Raw genomic sequence first — 9185 nt, 5'->3', positions numbered from 1 at the left:
GAACAAGAAATAATACATAAAAAGTAAAAAGTGAAATGTTTCTATTTTTACAATACAAAAGTAATAGTTAGGTCTTTATGCACAATATTAAAACCATGTTTTTAAAAAATTAATTGAACCGTAGAACTGTATTTTTCAAATTCCTTATTATTGCTACACAGGCTAAGAGCAGACAAATTTCATTAAGCCAAACTTTAAAATCAGATATATAAAGGTCTTTTCAGGAGTAGATAATGAGCTTTTTTGCGAGTCCAAAGTTTGAAATATGTAAGTTATCGATATGTTAACATCTTTACATTTTAACTTCCTTCTACCATGATGCTCTTGTCTAATCCAAAAGGAACCACTAAACAGCACATCTAATCATAAGTACTAAAAACCTTCAGTTTTATTGCATCTCCAATAAAAAGGTAATAGCCAGCATTTTGTGAAGTTTCATTGAGGAAAATAATAAATTGGAAAAAATTCAAATTGACCCCTATTTTTCAGATCGTAAGAAAAATACTTAGCATTTATTAAGTCCCAGACCATTGTTTGAGTAATATAAGATCTTCTATTTCCAATGTCTGTGTAATTGCAATTATTTTGGATGAAGTTATAAAAATATTAATTTACTGATGTGTTGATTTAGCTTCTGGAACAATCCTTCCCAGATATATTCAAAGCTTCCAGGGTTTCAAAGGATGTCCGGTCTACAATTCAACCTGCTGTAAACAATTGACCCCTTCCACTTTTCTTTGAAGGGTAACAACCCTTGGTGCAGCAAAATTGCTCATCCTTCTCAGCAAAAGAAAAAGGAAATGCCTTGGGCAACAAAGAAGAGTCTTCCTTGCAGCTCTTGTTCTGCTGGAAACTGGAACGATGCCAGCATGGCAACTACTGCAGAGACAAGAGACCACCTTTCTCCTCCAGGCACAAGACTAACCATATGGCAACAACTCCCACAAAGTCACTGTAACAGAAGCCTAGACCTTAAGGAAAACAGAATGAACAGAAAACGAAGGCAGTGGCTTACACATGTAACTGACTATTAAAAGAGTAGAACATGCCAGCTTTGAACAAGGATGGAGGGGAACGTTGTTGCAATTCAATTGGGATTTGGTTTGCTTTTATGCATTCGTACAGCCACGCAACTGTTGTCTCTTAGCACAGCCTTTCCCAACCTGCTACCTTCACAGCTTGCTACCCTATACTTTCTACATGTAACTTTAAAATAGGCTCTTTCTCATTCTTTCCTCCTTCTCCCTTTGGATACTTTTGTTTTGTTGCAGCATATTGTCATTTTTTTTATTTATATTATAGCTAGAAATCTTAAAAAGCTAGATGCTTCTTTGGCCTTTCAGAAACTCTGAGAGAGCCTAAAACATTTGCACTAGGGATCCTGCAGTGAGAGATGATTACAAAAAATAGAATGTGCCCCTCTTGGTATTGGAGCGCTTCTGTGTTCTCCCCAAAGAATAAGTCAAGGCTTATACCCACCTTCAAGTAAGTAAGAAGAGCCCTTCTTTATAGACAAAGCTCTCTATCCAATGCTGCTTTCCAAAGAAGCCAGTCAGAGGCCCCTGGAAACCCACCCTTAGTGGGGCATGATAGCCCACCCACCCACCATATAAACAAAGTATAACTTGCTCCGAGAAGACCTGCCTTAGGCACAAAAGCAGAGGCCGACCTTTGGTCAATTGGTTTCACTTAGTCCTAGGAAAGAGGCAGGGACAAGTCACTTCCCACCCCCCACCCCTCCCCACCCACCCCCAGAAAAACCTTGCCAAGAAAACTGCAGGGACTAATCACCGTGAGTCGACACTGTCTTGAAAGTATTAAAAAACAAACAAAAACACAAATAAATGTATTATTTACCTACTTACATGGCTTCCATGCTGCTCCAATCAGCCAGACACTGAGCAGCTTATACAGTAACTCCTACATATAGTAACAAGGTTAAAAGAACAATAAGGGAGGGTAAAGAGATGTACTGAGGTGGTTCAAGAAAAAATATATATATTTATATACATTGGTGAAATCTGAGAATAGAGCCATCAAATGTAGGTCTCTTCACACCACTTTTATGTTTCCCTGGTTGCTTCTATCATATATCAATAAAAAAAATCAACATACTCATTTTTGACTGAAGGGTGGCTTTAATTAGAACTTCTTATGCAGGTTTCAACAGCTTTTTTATTATCTATAAAAAGGTGCACGCACACACATATTCTTTCCCAGGAAATAAGAGCAAATCTGTCTCTCCAGCTCAAAAAGGAGGAAATGAAAAGACTGTTAAAAGTATAAGTAATTTTAACTGATTCATTGATCTGAATATTTTTTACTGTAGGTATTTCTATAACGCTTTGAAGTTCAGCTCAGTGCTCAGTTACATCCCTTAGGGTTCCTTTACAGCCATTAAGAACATGTACCTTTTATCTGGTGCCTTCAATTAATTGAATTTCAGAAATATTTCAAGATTCTTTTCTCTCTTTTTTTCTTAAAGAAAATCATTGCACTCCTGGAGGACATTCCTCTGTGATTTACTGTTACAGTAATTAAAAACACTCAGTATTACAGTGGTCACTGCTGACGCTTTTGTCTGCTCCTGGCTATATTTTTGTTTAACTTAAAAGAATAAAGTAACATAGAATAGTTGTCAAGCCAAGCAAAACTGTCTTGTTTCTCCACTTCTTGTTCCTCCAAAGTCTGGCACAGTTTTTGGCTGAAGCACCATCATATTTACATGACCTTGATATAACCAATAATTAAACAAGATACATATATTAAAAAACCTGAATAACAATGTTTTGTTATTGTAAATGGTGTTTCATCCATCCCCTCTCTCCTCGGTGATTTGGATATATTTTTCTCCTCCCTTCTTTTTGGGGGGAGAAGTTACATCCTCTTCTTCTACAGCAATGATAGTTGTGAAAAGCCTTTTTAAAATGCTAATTAGACTCATTAGAAGACAGTTTTGTTCAAGCAGCTAGTAACAGGAATATATAAAAGCTGTATTAATTACAATATTATGGAGTAATTGTCAATGCTTTGTTAACTTCCATTTGCTATTAATCCCAGTTGTTATTAATTTAAATATGATAAGCATTATTCCTTTTAAAGCAAATATTCTTAGGGGGAGTTGACTTTTTAATGCAAGGTTTTAGAGCCACTAATATTCCATGTGTTTTAGGTGCAAACATGAGATGTACAAAAGTATTGAGTAGAGAACTGAAAAAGCTTCTTGGGTGAGAAGCAAAATGTTTTCAAAGAAAAAAAAACCAAGAAAGTCCAGTTGCCTTTTAGAAAAAGCACCTTTGGGACAACCATGACCTGGATGAGTGAGAATCTCCATGGATATCAAGTAGAGTTGATATATCATTACAAGGTAATCTTCATTTACCCAACCACTTGGTCAACAAATTCTCTAAGTTATAACAGTGTTGGGGGGGGAAGACTTGTGACCACTCTTTCAAGTTGTAGCTATTGCTGTGTCCCTGCAGTCACCTGAATGCTATTCATGCGCTTGGCAACTGACACATGTGATGAAAGTTAGCCCAGAGAAGAAATATTAAAAAAGGGCAGAAAAATATATTTTTCCTCAAAAGGACTTTTTAAAACCAAACCTGGCCCCAAATCTATCTCTCTGCCCCAAGCAAGAGCTAGCCCCATACAAATGCAAATGTAAAACCATCAGAAAGTTGAAGCCAGAGCAATCAAGAAGACAAAGGTGAAGATCTGCATACCCCACCCAAACTCTAGGAGTCATTAGCCCCATCACCTGGGAAACAGGATATGATAATAGAATTAAACCACAGATATCAAGGCCTAGACAAACACTCAGAAACAGCCTCAAGGTTCATGCCACAGGAACAGGAAACTATTCCAAACAAGGCTAGAGGGGGTATAAAAGCCTACTGCCCCATGTGCTCAGCCCTTCTCCTTCTTCTCTCCTCTGCACTTTCCTGAAGAACCATCTTTCTGCAATAAACTGTAACCTTCTTCCCAAAGCAGTCACCATGTTTGCTTATTTATTCCCGGCTTGGATGAACCAGGATGAAGACTTTACTTCTAACACATGTTTACAATTGTCACAGCATCCTATGGTCACATAATCACCTGTTCCAAACTTCACAGTCAGCTTCCAATAAGCAAAGTCAATGAGAAAGCTGATAGGAAATCACAGGGCCTGGTCACCTGGCATCGTTAAATTGACAACCACAGTTAGAACTGGCATCATAAATCTGCGCAGTACATTATGTTTCATTTCACAGACATGTTGCTTAGGAACAGAGTTGCTGGTCCCAATTGCAGTTGGTGAGGACTAGCTATATATTCATCAGAGAACTGTGATTGGCTGCAGCTACCTGTCTCTACCGACTCATACAAAGAAAGAAGTTATATAGTCTTGTATGAACATGAGAGGGAATATTACAAAATCCTTAACAGGATAATACTTCCTCACTTTCCCTGACCATGTCACAAATCTGCCCCTCCCCCCCCTTTTTTTGTCAAGTCCTCATCTCATATGCAGCCAATACTTGAGACAGCTTAAAGTAGGTCTTAACTGCTTCAATTTTAAAGTCAGAGGTTTTTTTTTTTTCTCTTCTACACTGACACAGGTATGATCTGGAAAGTATCATGGCCAGAGTTAGGATCTGTCCAAGTCCAATTGGCTATTTTCACTGGTGGGATTCAAATATGTGAACAACTGGTTCTCTGTGTGGATGACACTTCCGGAGGTCCATTCTGGGCCTGTGCAACAAAAAATTAGCTACTGGTTCTGCCAAAGTGGTGCAAACTGGCTGAATTCCACCACTGGCTGTTTTATACTGCTTCAGACACACCCATCCTTTTTGGTGTTGTCCTCCCTGCCCATTTTGGTTTGAGCTGTGGAAGAAACCAGGCCTCTGACTTCTGCAGAAACATCTGCCCGTGTGCCTGAGCTGCCCTCACCAGCTCTCCACATAAGCATGGGTTTAGTGCTACTTTGAAAGAATTCTAAAGCTGTTTTCTAAACATGGGATTAGCAGACTTTTGAATGGGCCCTAATCCTATGCTGCCCAGAAAGTTGATGTAAACTGGGTCCAGTTTCACCCAGGACCACTTTCATGCCCGCCACCTATGCATCAAGCAAGTTGAGAAAGGCACCACTCTATGTCCATCCAAGAGTGATCCAGCCACACAGTGATTAATCATTGAATTTTCCCCCAATAAATGATACATGGTGGGAGAAGAAGGGAAGTCAAGGAAACCCATCCATTCCTATCCTTCTTGTGGTAGAGATTAGAAATGGGGCTAATACTTTAGAGGCGACATACTTTTCTGCCAGCTCAGGTAGACTGCACTTTAACTTGGTCATCTGAAAGATCCCCTTAATTAAAACTAATTAAAAATAGTTTTTGGGAGTAGGCAGTCACAATCAAGAGGGAGAGAGGGGAAGAGGGGGAAAGAGAGAGAGAGAGAGAGAGAGAGGCTGCCTTTCTTTCAGAAGCTTAGTGAACTTAGCATTTTCTCTTCCAATTTTCCCAGCAAGAGGACTGAAAATGAGTAACTAATCCAAAGTCACCAATAAATTTCCATGTCTGAGGGTGAACTCCAGCATGAATTTTCCCATCTCTGCCCAATTCATCCACTATCATCATATGTAGGAAAGACTGGGGAGACTGGGCCAAGAGACACAGCCAAGGCAACAAACAGCAAGATAAGAAATAGCATAGGCTACAACTGGATAGTGGGTGAAGCAAATGGCTAAGAAGAGTCCATGGATAACTTTTCAGGCTGTAAAGGTGATGGGGGGACGAGATTGATGCTGGCCTCGTGGAGTAAACCAGGTCAAAATCATGACCAGATGTACCAATTTTACTTTATTATAAAGCTACATTAACAGAATCTTGCAAGTCTGAAAATATATTTCTCCCCATGTTAGAGCAATATGGTCCAGATGCTTTAGCAGCTTCAAAGTAACCTAAATATGGGGATTTTTATTTGAAGTAAAGTCACTAATTCAGTTCTATACATTTACCAACCACAACTGGGATTTGCAATTGTCACATGACCATACCCAACTTATGATGTCAGTTCCGGCTGTGGTCATTAAGTGAATGACCACAGCTTCTTAAGCTAACATGTCTGACCACAGCTTGCAACTTCCTGTAAGCTTTCTTATTAACTTTTATTTTTTATTTTTAAAATTTATAAACTGCCCCACTCCTGCAGGACTCCGGGCGGTTTACAATAAAAACACCATATAACATGACAAAACAAACAATACAATAACAGTCATCCAGGGGTCAGATTTTATAAACCCCAGGCCTGCCGGAAAAGCCAGGTCTTAAGCAGCTTGCGGAAAACCAACAGGGTGGGAGCGGTCCTAATCTCCAGGGGGGAGCTGGTTCCAAGACGTGGGCGCCATCACAGAGAAAGCCCTCCCCTGCAGCCCCGCCAACTTTGTTGTTGGAAACCAGCTATGAAGGTTGCAAGTGGCAATAGACAGTTGCAAGTGGCGATAGAAGGTCGCAAGTGGTGATAGAAGGTCGCAAGTGGCTGTGGAACACTGCAACCATCCTCAATATGCACCAGTTGCTAGGTGCCCAAATTGTAATTACATTGGGGATTCTGCAAAGGCCACAAACTTTAAGGACTGGCTGTGTGTCTGCTTTTTCAGCACTATCATAACTTCAAATAATCACTGAACAAGTGGGCAATAAACAAGGACTACCTGTAAACATAAGGAATACAATGAAGATTACTATTGGGGGGGAGGACTCAATGGATCTAAGCTTTAAGATATGTTAAGTATACTTCTTATGACCTAGGTCAGGGGTAGGCAACCTTGGCTCTTTTATGACTCCTGGACTTCAACTCCCAAAATTCCTGAGCTAGCCAAACTGGCGCAGGAATTCTGGGAGTTGAAGTCCACAAGTCATAAAAGAGCCAAGGTTGCCTACCCCTGACCTAGGGATATAGTTCATTCATTAAAAAATCTTCTTTCATGTTTACTCTGAAAGGATTTTTTTTTATAAGATATAAGTAACATTTTTGGTTTTTTGTATTGGCATTGTAAGAACTTTGATAAATGATTTGGACACATTCCTTTTTGGCTACTTTTTGGTTTCAAACATTTCATATGTTAATTCAACTTTGAGGGAAAACATCATGTAAATGAAATACTGAATAATACCCCCAAAATACAAAGTTTGACATTTCATGAAGAACTCCAGTTCTATGACTTTAAACTTTGGCTAAGAGAATCACCCTAAGGTAGAAAGAAAACAACACTCCAGATGTCAAAGGATGTGTTCAAGAGATGAGCTCTTTTTAAACATATTATATCTATATTGTAGAAATAAGAAGATTAAGCAACATGTTTCTATATTGTAGAGATCTAATAAAGTGCTAAAGAACTTGGCTAGTTATATATTAACACTACTTGGATCTTTTTCCTTTTTTAACTTTTGGTTTACTTTAGTTTATTCATTATTATATATACTTTCTTTGTATCATAAATTTATTAAAATTCACTATTTTTTGTAAACACTTCCAAAGTAGTGCAATTTTACCTTTTTAAACAAATTATTTCTTCAACTGTGGCTCAATTAGTTGACTGCCCAATATATTAACCACTAGATGGAAGCGAAGAGTTAGATATTTGTGCATCTGCTCAGATTCCAGTCTCTCTCTCATAGCCAAAAGAAAACTAAGGAATGGGACAACAGGCCTGAAATCAGATGAAAGGGAGAAATTCTATAGGAAACCAGCAGAACCAGCTGGAGCCACAAGTTTGTTTATTTGCAACTCGTGATTTCCAAATGCTTCCCCTATGTGCATCAACATGCCTTACATTGTCCACATGCAACATCTAGAGCAGTGGTTCTCAACCTGTGAGTCGGGACCCCATTTGGGATCGAACGACCATTTCACGGGGGTTGCCAATCAACACAGTCCGCCATTTTTTCCCCCTTTTCCTTAGCTGTGCTACTCCCTTTTATTCTATTGGCTTTTGAAAGCCCATAGAATAGACTCTCTTGAATAGAGTCTAATTCTATGGGCTTTCAAAAGCCAATAGGAATTGTCCAGGCTGTCTCTGCCCTGCTGAGCCCACCAAAAGTCCCATTCTGCGAACGGTGCTGCACCAGTTGAGTAGTCCTCGACTTACGACCGGTTTGGGGTCGCGGCATTAAAAAGGTTGAGAACCACTGATCTAGAGGCAGGATAAAAAAGAAAACACCACTTCTAGAATAAAGACCTTAAAACTATCTTTGGGTTGCCTCAGCTTCTGGTAGGCAAAAGATGCAGGTGTTGGCAAGTGGACATGTCTTCTGGATGGTTAATAAGCAGAAACCAAGGCAACAAGGTTATGTACATCTGCCCTTAGAATATGCAATTATTTTGAAACAACTGAAATAGTGAAAATCTTTAGAATCTTTGATAAAGCCAAAAGGGCTCAAGCTGGAAATATGCAAGGTCTCCAACCCTCAAGGAACCATACATAATAAACATGGCACCTTAGATCCCTGAGCCTGCCAAATTGAACAGGAAGATTAGAGTGCAACATTGCTAGTAAAGACAAATGGATACAGATAAATCTCTTGTCCTAGTAATATTGTCACCGACTCAGATAAAGGTCTGCAATTCTGCTGAAATGAATGAGTGAACAACTCCCCTGCTGCAGATGTTGCCATTGAGTTCACCAAAGCTCAAATATATTAGCAGATGGGATCAACCAGCATGGCTCAAGTCCATGTAAAGTCATCAGGCAATAAGAAAACACACAAAGAAGCTTTCAGTCTAGCATCAACTCATTGAGTGGTTAGTTTGTCTGAAGATCTCACCATACTTTATACAACACATAGTCTTTTCTGCTCACTGTATGTTATATGAATTCATTCTCCAATAGCCTGTCCTGCTCTGGCTTCAGAGTTCTCTTACAATATACTTTACAATGTTTAGTAGACTGAAAACCTGAGTCCAGTTGCTCCCATACAGTTACTTCCCTTTAGATACCATGGCACTCTTCATCCTAGCTGATCTAATTTTCCTAAGCAGTAAATATACTTCTAAACAAAATAGTAGACTGCACTCTTGTGTCAACCTTCTTTTCTAAGAAATATATAATGTATTGGGACTAGAAAAAAAAACCCTGGAAGTTAAATTTGCTTTATATGTGTGAGCTTCCTGCACCCATACAATTTTAAGATTGTAAG

Source organism: Crotalus tigris, unplaced genomic scaffold, assembly GCF_016545835.1.
Source record: "Crotalus tigris isolate CLP2741 ecotype Arizona unplaced genomic scaffold, ASM1654583v1 scf7180000024391.5723578, whole genome shotgun sequence".
NCBI lineage: Eukaryota > Metazoa > Chordata > Lepidosauria > Squamata > Viperidae > Crotalus > Crotalus tigris.
The sequence above is the reverse complement of the archived record's forward strand: the minus strand, read 5'-3'. Positions refer to the sequence as shown.